At 33.8% G+C, this 15799-nt stretch overlaps 1 protein-coding gene across 4 annotated transcripts in view; it reads right to left on the reverse strand.

Annotated features, from left to right (window-relative positions):
- The window catches only part of nolo (no long nerve cord), a 233565-nt gene extending 218516 nt beyond the window's left edge, over positions 1-15049 (reverse strand). For 2 of the 4 annotated variants that reach the window (XM_069039745.1, XM_069039741.1), the window contains exon 1: positions 14796-15048. The gene's annotated coding sequence lies outside the window, so the exon portion shown is untranslated. Of the gene's footprint in view, positions 1-14795 lie in introns of all 4 variants that reach the window. The other 2 variants (XM_069039742.1, XM_069039743.1) reach the window with 2 other exon arrangements.
- Positions 15050-15799: the final 750 nt, after the last annotated feature.

Genomic DNA, 15799 nt, shown 5'->3' on the forward strand with positions numbered 1-15799 from the left:
GAAACCGTTATCAAGCATAACGTTGCTGCTATATTACTGATCAGTGATTACGAAAAGATCAAAATCGCTTTATTTCGTTATGCGTATTAATTCCATCTACTGTTATTACCATAAATAACGTGAATTGTTCACGTAGATGTCGTTGCACTAATTGAAAAATCCAACTTCGTTTGAGTCACTCACAACATGTTAAAACGTGATTCGCTTAATCGAATTAGTGTTAGAAGTCTTATTCCTCCCCTGTAATTTAACATCATTACATAATTCTTCATTGTACCCTATAATTTTAATGAAGTATTAACGTATAAGTTCAGCATTTAATCTTGAGCGGGAGATTATTAGATGCTATTAAGACATCACAAAGGACTCTAGAAATCAATTTTGCCAAATAATGGCGTAAGCATTAAAGAAAGCTTAGTAAGTTACGGAAAACTAACAAAAATAATTGTTCTAAATGTATTTTGGTTTGTCAAAGATCCTACATTTCCTAAAAAGAAAAAGAAATGCAGTCGAGATTGTTCTTTTCTCAAGATTCTGTTATAACCACTTCATCAACCATGTATGTAGCTTATACAGGGTTATTCTAAATGATTGTAGTCGAAGTAGGCCATGCCCATGTTATTACATTTTTGCCGCTTTCATGTGAACTGTCAGTTTTGTCGCTGTCACTGTCATTTTTTAGGTGAAAAGTGCGGTGATGAGATTTTTATTTATTTTTGTTAAATTAACGATTGAATCCAGAAATATTGAGTTGTTTTGCACCCAATTTAACTCCCGTGTGTACTCACTTATTCACATCATTTTGATGTTTTTTTATGTGGAGCGGCAACCATAAATTTTACATTGAGTTTTCACGTCTACTTCGACTACAATCATTTAGAATAACCCTGTATTATTCTTTAAACTCGCTACCTTCAAAATGGCATTTCGCGAACGCAACAGTCAACCGCGAACGTATATTTCGCGCACTAGTGCTTCAAAATCATCCAAAAAGCATTCGCCTTTTTGAGCATTCTAGAAATAATTTGACTTGATATGTAATAATAAAATCTGGTTTACAAAACGCCATTTCTCCAATTTGAATGTTAAAAATTTCGAAAGAGTGAAAATAAATCGTTATTAATTCGATTGACACTTTCGCAAGCGCATGTACAAGCGCCATCTATTCACAAAGGGTACACGACAAATTGGACATTATGTTCGTTTCAAAAAATATTGTACAAACTTCGATGCGACACATTCGCGCAAATGACGCACTCGCTCCTTCGTGGCTCGTGCCTCAAATAATGCGCTCATGCGCGAAAAATATCTTTTCGCACTGGGTTCGTAAATAATTATTTCGCACAACAGAATTTTTGTACGAAAATGCAAAACAATGTCAATTTTGACATTTCACGAAAACAGTTGTCTTTCAATCATGTCCTTTTCGAAATCAAAATTACGGAAACAAAAGGATCAACTAAATTCTTGCAGATCTTCTGTGGAATGTAATTGAAATGTATTATTTAGCACCCATCTACATAGGAGTACATATACAGGGTGTTTCTGAAATACGTGTGTTAATTTTAACCAGTGAAAGAACTCGCCAATTCATGAAACTTTTCTCTATAACATTTTGTACAATTCGTAAAAGTATTCCAAGATTTTTTGCCCTACAATTTTGACCAAACGAGTCGTTTTGTGTGATTAACTAGTTTCTATTTTTTGTAACCATGAGAATCTAAATTTTGATTATTTATTTTTTTCTATAACAATGTAACTTTTTAACAAAGCTCTGTTTCTATCACAACAGAAAATTTTCGCCCTTACCCATAGGCGGGTATACACTTTGATGGTTAATTTATTCCAAATTTTAAATCAATTTGTATTGCTGTTTCGTAAAAATGTTATAGAGAAAAGTTCCATGATTTGGCGCGTTCTTCCACTGGTTAAAATTAACACACGTATTTCAGAAACACCCTGTATACAAACACACATACATATTTAAGCTGAAACTAATAGGTATATGCTTACCATATCACAAGCACGATTTAGTGCATTAGTCCTCCGGGCAATTGACGCTGAGGAAGCAAAGGCAGTAGACATTTCGAAGGTAATCAGAGAATTTACAAACTATAGGGAAGATTTCTAAATTTATGTTACCTTCTATTTTTCAAATGTTTTGTGCTCTCATTTATTCATTGCGTTTTATTTTTTAATTTTTATTTTTACTTCTGTTGTGAGATGTTTTTTATTTATTATTTATGTTTTGAAAAATATGAGTTTTTGTCTGTTACTTTTGGGTTAGTTATTCTACACAATCACTAAAACGTATTAGTGACTGTGTTGCCATAATGAAACTGAGGCGAAGGTATTCAAACTTGTAACTTCCATTAATAATAATTAACGTTCCCAATATTTTAACAATCATTACTTCATACATTAAGAAAATGATAAAGGTCGTTAATGTTAGAGAATATGTAAAATTGAAAACGAAATGTCTAATATTTTTATATGTACCTACTCGTAGTTACAACTGCACAAACATGGTGATAGATCACGTCACTCAAAAACTAGCTAGATCAACACACAGACTTCGAAAGACCCAATTTCATTAAGAAATACTTCAACATCCTCCGTCTTTGCAATCATATTACTCTTCGTCACAAAAACATTAATTTTACACTAACTTTGTCCACATAAATTGATGGTCAAACACTTAAATTAATTATTTTGATAAGACGGTCACGAAAAAACCGTAATAAAAAAGTACTAGATCTGGTTGGTTATCTGAAAGTTACTTGTGAAATGATAACGACATCCTTTTGACGACATAATCCTGTGACTAACACCTCCGAGGTGTAATTTAGTCATGTTGTCCTTTTTTGTGTACCAGCAGGAGACAAGGAATAAACACAAGACAGCATAATTTTCAGCCAGTCCGGCGGTGCTATAATTATACAGAAATATTCAAATAACTCATTTCAATTCGTGTGTAGTGCAGACACCTTTATTTACATATTTGCAACTAATTATTTCCCATATTTTCAAACATTGACATCAAAGTGGGTTGCGTAGGAGCACGGACCTACATCTTGTTAATGCACAAATTACAGAATTATGAAATTATGAGAGCTGAAAATGTGAATAGATACTCTATTTAAATAGGAACAAACAGGGACGATTGTTAAAATGCACTGCTGGATCCGAATGTGCCGATCTGACAAAGTAGGTGAGTATTTGCAGTTAAATCTGGGCAAGGAGTGCCAACTGCACCGAATAAAATTCGAATAGTCCGACTTTACTGGCGCTTTCAGCGTTTATTTATTGTAGGGAGGTTACGTGGCGGGCAAATTAAAAGGCCGGACAGGTCCTGTCTTTTTTCATGCTAATTGGCGATCCGGATTTGTTGATTACAGTGTAAAATCGGTCACCTATTTTGTCCGGGACAAACAATGGTTTTCGTATTTTCACAACGGCAAAGTGAGTCCTAATCGGATTTCGTTAATTGAACTTTATTGCAGAAAGAGAGTCGGTGGTCAAACGCAATGGAATTAAAATCGTTTGATTAATTAATTATGTTTGAACGATGAAGTAATCGCATTGCCTCAACATGTTGCAGGCCCGTTTCATTCGAGCTTTTATTAAGCACGGCTTAACTCAACAACTGTTGTAATTTATCGGGACCAACCTAATTTCCACCCGAAAAATGACTCCATCACTTTCTCCAACGCCAAAAAATACACTCAGATCTGGTCGGTAATTATTACTTCGGTTCTTTACGTTGACGGCACTGTTCGCTCACTTTGACACTTAAGAGGCGGCGTGACCCACAGCTTTCAATTATTTTTGCATGTGTCAATACCGACGTCAATCCTAACAATTAAAAATTGAACTGTTGGGCAACAAAAAGAGAGATTTGATGGCGCCGGAATTCACCTAGTGGAGTGCCCACCAACAAGTTCAGACTTCAATCCTACAGAATTTACGCTGCTGTTTGTCACAAACTCCAACACAATTTTAATTTTTCGTATTTTGTAAAACCTGTTGACCTTCTTCCTTACCACTGCATTGTTATTAATTAAGCGTGCAATTTCTTCTATGTCCCTCCACACTGCAGTCACCTGGTTGATGAGTTCTTCCACAACTGGGAGGTCGAGGACTTTTGACAAGACGTTTCGCAATCATATCCTTGACATATTTTGTCTGTGAATAACTTTAAGCCTGAATAACAACTGTACACACTCCTTAATACGACAGTCACATTTTGTGAAATCGAGTATTAGCTTACTAAGCTTCCAAAAAGAATCCAGACATACAACATAGATGCAACAGTGAAAAAAAGAACTGTATTGGCATAGTTTTAATCTGTTACACTTCCCTGAAAGTTTGATACAAAAAATTCAATCCACATTACTTACTAAAATAACCTATTAAGGAAGAGTCAAAAATACACTAGATGCAACCAAAAAATGACTTCAAATCACAGGTTTCTATAAGACATTACGCCATGACAAAATACAGAATATTATTTGACTTATATTAAAAATATTGAAAATCTTCTTAAGAAATAATAAAAGTCGAAATTTATATGTACATTTATGTACCACTTGTGAGCTTGTAACTAAAAAATTACTGAACAGATCTTGATGGAATCTTCACCACTTGCTAGTGCTTCTTTAACTTAAGTTCTAAGACACAAAGCGTTCACCCCCTTATGGAGGGACTGATTAGTTATGAAAAAAATGAAGCAACTAGCACCAGCAAGCATTCGGAGAGGTTGTTTAGCAACAGCATGTCTACAAAGCATCCTAAAGAGATAGTGACAAGCAACCAATTAAGAAGAATTAAGAACATTAAAATCAAAATGAAGATCAAAATGAAATCCATGGGCGCAAAGCAGGGTCAACAGCTAGAAATAATAAAACTGACAATCCAGTACTTTTCTCTTGATCTACTGTGATTGTCTTATTATTTATAAACTTTTGGTTAAAGATACAAAACTTTTTCTTTTACTAGCAATTAAGACATATATAGTGAAATTTTTTTAATAAACAATTGTCAGTGTCAAAATGAAGTAAAAAACCATACTGTACCACCCTAAAATTTGGACATATGGACCAGCTGTATAACAATTTGACACGAAATCATGGTTAAGGTTATGTTCACTTCACTTCCCGTACCTTTCTTCCGTGAATTCATTTTTAAAACAAATTTAATGAGAAATCAGGAGAAACCTTTTCGAATTTGAAATAAACTCTCGCTCGTTAGGGCGCAGGCTCAGTTACATAAAAAAATGTTGACACTCAATGTGACCAATCGTATTATCATGAAAATCACAGTTGGGCTCATACCAACAAGACAACGTTTTGACAATTGTTTATTAAAAAAATTCAACTATACATAGGTATTCCTGTTTCCTTTTCTTTGTCGCTGCATTTCGGAATTTTATTTTTATTTTTTTCACATCTCCTTTGTATGCTATTTTTTAAAAGAAATTCTGCCTTGATTTCTTGTGAAAAACATTTCTGTCTATCTGCTATTATTTATCCATTATTCTCTCCTATTAAATAGCCTTTTTGTTAAATTCCAAAAATGTATTTTTTATACTTCTTGTTATACAGGGTGTTCCAAATCTATCGGCAAAAAATGTTACACAGCAATTTCTCATATCAACATCAACGCGAAATCGTAATCAAACGATTTTTTAATCCGTCTGTATGATTTTACAAAGGTTTAAATTTTTGTCTTAAAGCTTGATTAAATTTTGACGTAAGGTAAATCTATGTGGCCAAATATAAAATTAAATAAATCGGGCGTTTCTAAAGACTTGTAAAAGAAGGAAAACAGTTTTTTTAATGGATCATGTCAGTTATCCCCATATGCCCATTTGAAATAGACACACATAGAGCGCCTAGATACATGATCTCTTTCTATCAGCTTCTGCAACTCTTTATCTTTTGAAGACATACAAAAACGGATTTTTTTTAATGATTTATCATTCAGAATTGCATATTTTATCATGTACTGTAAATTTGTGGCGGCAGTTTTAGAACATCCCGTAGTAATAACTGAAATATTTATGTTCTTTATTTTTCATCCTCTTCTTTGCCCTTTCAATGCGAAATTTCGCTTTCATATCTTTTCTCTTCCCCATACTATTTTATTGTTATGGTATGGAATAGAAAATCTTACCACTGAAAGATAAGATCCATTTTTCTTGGTGTTCTCTTAGTTTATTGTCAATGCTGATAATGACGCTCTACCTTCTCACTTAAAACAGTTTCTTCCCATTACCATTTATGTCTTAGCATTTTCAAGTGAATCAAACAGTGCCAAAAATGTGTAAAAAGTGAACAGCATTCACGAAAGCGATATCTGCTGGAACAAGTAATGAAATAGGATGACATAAAAAACCAGAAAGAAAAATGATGACAATGACAAAACCTATTCATCAATAATAGATAGAAAAAAATATACCGGGTGTTCGTGCGAAAAGATCGAATTGGTTTATCTCTGGTATGTTTAACACTCAAATTATAAAATTTAGGATATGACAAAGCCCACAGGGAGACGTAACTTAGTATGATTGTTACGTTATTACTTATTACCCCGCCCCCAGCCACATTATTTTATGTTAATTAGAAAAATCAAGCTGGCCTGGTTAGAGCAACGAAACAAGTGCATAAAGTACCTACTGGAACACTAAATGGGGCTGAAAAATATATGTACTATTAACAATAACAAATAACAAAAACTAGATTTTGTTACAATTTCAAAATACCTAAATACGTAAATGACGCGACCGGCAAACTAAATGTTCAAAATTGTCACGCTTTATTACTTAAACAATGGTTCAGCCGATTCTCAAACATTGTAAAAATTTTCTGGCGTTAAACCAGGTCAACTTTAATTTGTCTAGTCGATAAACATATTAAACTTTTTTAAATTCAAAATCAAATATCGCAAAAACTTTCGTCAATAACCTTTCACTTTTTTTTACAGAGACGTATGTACTAGGAAAGATGTCCTCTGTCATAATCCGTCATTTGAAATGCATTCACCCATTTGAAATTTTCGGATGTACACCCGGTATTTAATCATTTTCGAGAGTACAGTACGTTTTCTACTAAACTTTCGAATGTCCTTAACCAGATCAAGTTCACTTTGAATATAAATTACTTTTTTAATTTTTGTGATTTGTAGTTTTCGTTTATTGTCCCATTAATAATATTCCTAAATTGGGTTGCACAGTCCCCATGGGGACTTCTGCAACAGAACGAAGAGTAAATGTCGCTCGGGCTAAATTAAACGGCGTCTGTCAAAAACTAAACTGGGTCATATTTCAGCACAATACAGTATTAAACAAAGAAAAGTGGACGATCACGGAAACCTGAAATATTTTATATCGCGGTCCCCCTGTCACGGCTCTAATAAAAGTTCCAACTGTTAAGAATTTAAAGAAAAATATGTTTTCATGTTGTAAATTTGAGTTCGCCCGAATTTTAGCCATCACGGCTGCATACTTTTCGTGCCCAACACGGCTCCTACCTGTTTTTATGAAGTATCGTTCTCCAGAATGATTTTCCGCGGAAAAATGAATACAGAACCCGACGCGTTTTCTCAAAGGAGAACATTTATTATTCATAAGCTCAATTTTCTCTATAAATTCCCCTAATAGAGTGTTACGTTTATGTAAGGATTGATCGATGAATTAATAAATATGGTGTGTAGGTGTTTTAATTGGCAATAATAACTAGGCGTGAATTAACATGAAACAAGATTGACTAGTTGAACAAGTGCACACGAAGGATTAAATGTATTCTGTGTACATCAACAAACTGTCAACGAACTTTACGCTATTTAATAAATTTCAATTCCCGTTTCGATCAAAATTAAAACGGAAATTGCAACATGACCTAATTTGTAGACGTTCTGAATTTTAAAATGTGTTTAATTTTAATTAGTAAAACCGCTTGAAAAGGCGACGTTGACGGCGGTACAACTATAAAAATAATTTTTTACACAAATTCAATTTAGTGCGGTTCTCCTCCAACGTTAAAGTCTCTCCTAAATTATTTTCAACACTTAAGAGGCTCGCTATTAAATTTAAAATAATTAAGAGATCCTTTCTTCTTGGAAAAGAGATACATTAAATGGAATGGTCTTCTCTCTTACAAAGATCCTTTGCCTTAAAATACAGAATTCGTGAAAGACGACTGACTACTACGGGTAGCTTGTTAACGCACTTACGGTACTAAAAAGCAATAAAACATTACTTTTATGATACATTAGATAGTATTGCACTTACGGTGTTGAAAAGTGTTTAACTTTCAGATTAGGAGCTGGGTGTCAAAAATTTATTGAATACAATGTTTGTCTATTAATCTGTTATCAAAGATATTGCTTAATTGCACCTAAATCATAATTAACGCTAATTAAGGTGGTTACAACATGAGACGACTACTAATATAAATGTTAGAACCTGTGTTTAATTTCAATAAAATTCAGGAGTAAACGTTGTGAATGGAATAAAAATTAAAAAAAAAACGTTTCATAGATGAAAAACAATCAGTTAAATAGTTCTAATAATAGTTACATATTTACATTAGAGTACGGGAGGGGTATTTTACAGTGTAAAAACTAGATTTCAGGCACGAGGCAAAGCCGAGTTCCTGATTAGTTGGAGCGCTGTAAAATACCTACCTACCGTACATTTGTATTAGAGTTTTCGGCTGACCAAAAATTTTATTTTGCACTTTTGCAGATTTTTATAAAACAACAAATGTCAAACTTTTTGACATACAGAGCTGCCAACCCGATAGGTTGTATTTTTCCTATTATGATTATGATTATTTACCTATTAGTCAATAAAAAAAAAAAATCGAAAAAATAATATGTAGATGTAAAATACATACTCGTATTTTTTAAATATTGCTTCATCACAATGGTCCTTTTATTTCTCAACACATTAAAAGCACGAACGCCAAAACATTTTTTCTGCTAAACCGATTACATTTAATACTTTTGCAAATAAAAATTCCGTACAAATGTCACAAGTCAACATCCTTACCGTAGAATTAAAAGCAAACGGAAGCGCCATGTTTATAAGCAGATAACATGGACCTATGCAGGCATTTATAAGCTGACATAAAGCTCTAGCGGAAGCGGAACGGAACACAAATTGGTTCAGTCATATCTCTTGCGGATTTTTAACCGCAACCGATCAAAACGTGACGGCGAAGAACCTGCGTAGTTTAACAAAATAATCTCGATTAGACTAAACTAGATTTGTTAAAAATGTTATCTTTTCCAATCTACGAACGTGCAAACGTGGCAGATTAGCATCAGCTCCATCGATAGATTTACATTTCTTCCGCTTACGTCAACGCTTACTGTACGCTTCCACATCCGCTGCGTCGATCTATAAATCAGGCTTTACTCGCATCCACATAACTCAGACAATCGATTAAATTTCAGTTAACACTATTTCACACGACTGAAGGTTATCTAAACTTATTCCAATAATTAGTTTTAAAGTTTGTACACATCAAATCAAATTTGTATTTAAGACATATGCGAAATACCACAAGTACGCGGGACAAATATATGGATTAAGTTTGAACAGGAACCAATAACTGGAAGCGGAGAAGTCGAGTTTAACTGGATGCTAGTTATTGCGCTTAATAAATCCGTTCGCTAATCATGAAGAACAATGGCTCACAGGCAAGTTGTAAATAAGTCCCTCCCGACAGTGGTACTCCGTACAACGTAAAGGAAGGATATTAATCGAAGCGCAGACAGATCAAGGACTCTTCTTCTTTATAGACACTATCGCCCAATTCGTGCCGTGCCAATATTTTATTAGCTCTTTTCAAACTGTCAAATGTATCACTCCTTTTGTTATTTAGTGTACGATCAGCAAAAGGAAACTTGATAACTTTATATGGAAACTTTCCGATCTTTACGGGTATTATAAAATTAAATGGCGCAAGAGTGCTAGGAGCAACAGCAGCAGATTTACACTTAACGAACGAGATATACCCAACAAGGAAATTTCACGGAAGAATAACGAAATTAAACAGTTGTTAGTGTGACAACACTGTTCGAAATAGACGCTACGTTAAATATTTATGATAGCGACCGTGTAGTTAAAGTAACGTAATAAATACTTTCCCAAATTAATATTCGGTTACAAATCTCGACACGATAAGTTTTATCGGACAAGGTCGTGAAAAAAATCTCGCGACTCCTTTTACGAAAGCCCAAAATAGAAAAGTTTAACATATTTGTGCGATAAATTTAGATAACAAATGTCTTACGTTACGCTTAAGTCATTACGTAACGAGGCTGCAACACGTATTTCAAGTAAGGATATAAAAGTATAACAATGATTTAGGTTTTTCAATTTTTTAATTTCACGAATGTGTGGTTCCACACTGACCGCAAAGCGCTCCAGGGTGCTGTCAGTGTTATGTCAAAACTGAACCTAACCTAAATCACAGAAATGAGTTTTAACAAGTTTTATAGTATTTTTCTCGTTTAATAAAAAAAATTTGACCGTAGTAATACATTTCCGTGTTTTATGAAATTGTTTCAAAATACATATTCCACTTTAAGCTACGCTATATATCATCGACAACCTATTCGTGTTGTCATGTTCGAGATGGCTTACAACTGGAGCATCACTTTACTTCCTACACTTAATAAATGATGAAAAGTAAACCGGTTGAGAGTTAAAAACGTCAGATGAAATACACTAAAGCACTATTTGCTCATTAATTACAAATCGATTTCAGTTTGTGAAATTTAAACTGGGCATCCTACATAAAATGTACATACATAGTAGCAAAATCCTTGACTTTGGGGTTTTTTTAATTAAAGCTTGGATTCTAGGTTCTCGGTTGGCCAAACAGCGACGTAAAACAGCCAAACAGAGATTTGTGCAGTTTTGAACTTATGTAAAATGTAATGTCAATCAGTATTAACGTTTTTTTTTTTTTTGACAAGTAGACTAGTCATCAGTCATCACACATGTAAGGTGCGCTGAACTGCGCTCCAACTGTGGACATCAAATCTGTTAAAATTTAAAAACTATTGATTGGTGTTAAAATAAATAAATAATGAGCAAATGTAAATTACATACTATACAGGATAATACAGGATAATACAGGAGTGATAATGAGACATACGGAATTGAAAATGCAACCCACAATACATTTTCAAAGTTGACGTGGCTATTTTAAATGTCGTATTGTTTTAAAATAAAATTATGGATCCATGATGGATTTGCTTCCAATAATTTTATTTGTCACAATTTTCATTTACGAAAAAATTAAAATACGACGATTAAAATGTATTCGAACGATGGGAAAACAAACAAATTCCTGATTTATGGCGAATGTAATAAAAATGCTTGTGCCGTTGCAGCGTTTATGCAGACAATAAACGTTTTCACAAAAACTCTTCGTTTTTTCACAATTTCATTTAACCAAGCGAATGACGTTAATGTCAAAATTTACAAAACTGCACGGCTAACTATGTTTTATGTTTTTTAAATTAAAAAAAAACAAATATCCATGTTAACTGTGCCAATGTACTCGTATTGTGGGTTGCATTTTCAATTCCGTCGGGCTCATTATCACTCGTGAAATACCCTCTGTATATGTATGTAGTATGGTGTACATATACATTTTTTGTGGAAATTTCAATTTAAAATTCACTTCCACAATATTTTTCACCTTTAAAAACCAATGCCTCGGGAACTATCAGTCCAAAGATCATACATAGAATATAAATGTAAGCACAATTTGATTGCGGATTTAAAAATCTATCCAAATCTGCAAAAAAACGAAACTTACCGAAACTTTTCGAAAAGCTCAACGGGAAAAAAATATTATTATTCCAAACTTTTTTGGGCTCACTTTATTAGCGTAAAGTCTAATGTTTGGCATCACCTTAGACACTACCAATTTGTCTGTCTTTATTTTATGTTATAAAACATCCTTAACTATTTAAAAATTAATAATCAGTCTTAATAGCAATTTCACTAGTATTTTTTTCACTTCAACCTCTCACAACTACTGAACGCAGCCACAAATATGCTAGCGCTACAAGTTGCTAGACTCTCCATTCAGTAAAGTACCGTGCCTTCAAATAAATTCTGAATTAGAGTAGGCTGTAATTTATATATGTATTTTGTCTATTAACGGTTGGTAGACTTTTTAGCACTGACAGTTATCAATAGTTTTATGTCACGATCAGAATAAACACGTGTACTGTGCTGTCAAATGTCACTGCTGTGCTGTCTTTAAAAATTGCATGTTGCCAACTTGATAATAAAATCACAGCCTACTCTAATTCTGGCATAGTACTTTACAATGATAATAAATAATGATACAGGAAATATATTGAACCACGTACCATTGCGATCATTAAATTCTGGACATCATTCTTCTGTCACATTAAAAAAATTACTCTAAATCATGCTTTATTGAAATTGTCACACACAAATGATGAAATTGTTGTCAAATTGATCTACAATTTATCAATATGAGCGATGACAAAATATTACGTTTATAGTTTTTACATATTTCTTAATTTTATATTTTTTATTAATTAAAACCTCGTTCTATTCCATTTGTCTTGAATGTTTTGTCGGTAAATGTGACATTCACATTTTCAAAATTGACACAACAATCAAAATTAAGGTTATTAATACATAAAGGTCGTTTTAGATTATATGACAGCACGATGACACCACTGTCCAAAATTTATTGATCGCGGCCGTACGTTGCTAACTCTTGGATTATTAGATACATACTCGTACTTTATAGATTGAGAAAATGGAAATTAATTCCTAATTGTACCACTCTTGCGTCTAAAATACTATTAGCAGGTTTGACCCAATTTTATTCAGTAGTAGAGTAGTAATTTTTCGTGAACCCACTTTTTTTATTATATAGTATTACACTTTCAAGTTGGTAATCCTGGAGTAAGATACATAATTAACATTACAACTGTCAAAATTAAACAAAACGTAGATACTAATTAACTGCTTGTAATAGATTTCAATCAATAAGGAATTAATTAAACAAACATCTACGTAAAACGAAACGTTAATCGAAATTAACATTTTTTTAAAGGTTTAACCTATATTTCAATTTATCACATTTTGACACACATGACATTTTTGTCACTAAATCGTGAGTACACTCTGGGCAAAACTTCAATTATGCGTTAAATAAACGGTAAAATACAATCATTAAATTTTTGGCGACCTTGAATTTGATGATTCAGATCTACTACACTGAATAAACTGTAAAAATTATTTCTACCGATACCAACCGTTATGAAATAAAATAACTGCGTTAAACTCACAAACGAGATAAAGTTGTCGTCAAACGTCACACGTTGTCCAATTTGCAAAAGCTAATTTAGCACACTCAATTTTTATGTGACAATTTATTAATCATGTTTCAAACAAAACTTATTGATTTGTAATTTGCTGTCGATAAAGAACAAATAAAATTTATTCCAATTACAATTCATTCCGACCATTAAGTCCAGTCATTAGTTTGACAAACGACACAAAAATCACTAGATATAATTAATGTACAATTACAAAACTAACTCCATTTTAATTCCTCAACACATTTGAGTTTGAATCTTTTCTGCCGCATATTTTTAATTTTTCTAATTCTTAGGCCAGTTAGAGAATTTTAATCAGTCAAAGTCATATTTATTTTATTTCAGTTGTAGGTGATACAATGACGATGATTTACTTTTAAACAGATAAATAAAAAATGTGTGATGCAATGACATTTTAAATGTTTTCATTAATACCTCACAATTACTGATTTCTGATGTAAAACTACTGTACAGAATGTAATATGTATTTAAATATATGTAATAAGAAAATACATAACTAATAATAAATGAGGGTAAAATCACATAATTAACTTAATTAACTGATTAATTAAATTAAAAATACGCCCACTAAATTAGTAATATACTTATATGTAGTTTTGGTCTTCTTGCATGGTACATTTTGCAGATAATTTTCGAAACTCATAAAAAAGTGTGTAAAGTTGAAAAATGTCTGAAAAATTTGCCTAATTAAGCTTTGGAGAAATTCACAGGAAAACTGTTATTAGATTGACAAATGATATAAAATGACAGGGTACCAGACCAAAGTTCTATTTTTGTGATGTCTGTGACAGTTTGTTAATTGGTTCTACCTGTACTACAATTTATTTTTATTTTTTTTTAATCCTGAATGTGAGGGTTAAAGGTCGCGGCGAAAGTGCCTTCACGCACACTCAATATTTACATTTAAATTAGTCGATCTTTGTTTAGACCAATCGATACGATAACGACACTTACGGAATCCACTTTCAGGTAAGTCGGTAATTTGTTTACAATAGCATTTTAACATTTGAACAGTGCCTGGCAAATAAAATGTTTTTGCCAATTTATGATGCAAGAAATCTACGATTTTTGATATAAATAAAAACAACAAATAAAGAAATTCTTCACAAACAGATGACTAAGAGCAAAATTTGAGCAACTTATTAAAACGAGATAACAATTATTTACGTTGGTCCAATTTTTAAACGAGTGTTTCTTCCAATAAAAAAATAAATTCTCGTTGTTGCGTCGAGAAATTTTGGGAAGACGCGGCGAATTAAGCTCCGCGAAAGTCCGGAGGAAACGGGCGACCTTGAGTTTTTGCGGAAAAACAACCGCGCGCCGTTTCCCTTCCGGGAAAATTTTCGGAGCAGCGTAACTCTAGCATAAAAGAGAAAAGTGCTCACATGGGCAAGACGACCTCGGTCCCGCCGCAGCACAACCCACAGAAACGCACCCCTCGAGGGTTGCCACTCGAACGTCACGCACTGAAAAACCTGAAAACTTCCGAGCTTTGCGTAGCGCACTCGTCGACGTCGGTGCCGACAGACGGATGTTCCGCGCCGGTGATCGCTCGCGATGCTCTCGCCTCCGGAGCCAAGAAACGAATGACGACGGTCGACACTACTTGCTTGCGGCACCGCTCGTAGCGTATCCGTATCGACCGCACCAACCCCGTCGGTGGTATTGTTGCATTTACATAGTGGGCCTAGACTCGCGACTGTCGTCTTTTTGATTTCTGCGATTGTTCGTCGGGGGTACGCCCGGACTGCCATTTTTCCGGAGACGATGAGGTTTTGTCTTTTCGGGGATGCTAATTCCGAGGGCGCCCGAGGTGGCTTACGATGGCCCGTTTTGCATATCTCACGAATTTTCCAGAAAAGACTCGACGCTAGAATAATTTCGGGATTTAGCGCAATGGATGACATCGTCCGCAATGAAAAATCACAATGAAGCATCTGTCAAAAAAATGACCCCATTGTCGTTGGCAACAACCACCAACATCACTTCCTGAAAATTTTAACACACTGCCCCCGGATTTTCCTTATTTTGACTGCAGTAAAACTACTGTTAATCTTATTTGCGTCAGGGATTTTAAAATTGTGTCAGAAGGATACTTGAGTTACCGTGTGTTGTATTTGCGGGGTAATTGTTTCATTTTTAGGACTGATGCGTTAACCACAAGAAATAAAAGGGTGTCATAAGGTTTCAATATCTCTTTGAAAATTGCACGCTTTCAGTACAGCAGTAAAAATTATAGTAAGAAAGAAAACATTTATAAAGGGATGTATTGTGCTGTTAATGAGTACAACGTTCTAGCTCACAGGATGGTGATTATCGATAATACTGGATTCAAAATATTACACCAACTCTTCGGTTTACTAAATCTACCCTCCAGCGATTACAGTTT

This window comes from Tenebrio molitor, chromosome 2, assembly GCF_963966145.1.
Source record: "Tenebrio molitor chromosome 2, icTenMoli1.1, whole genome shotgun sequence".
In the NCBI taxonomy this organism is placed as follows: domain Eukaryota; kingdom Metazoa; phylum Arthropoda; class Insecta; order Coleoptera; family Tenebrionidae; genus Tenebrio; species Tenebrio molitor.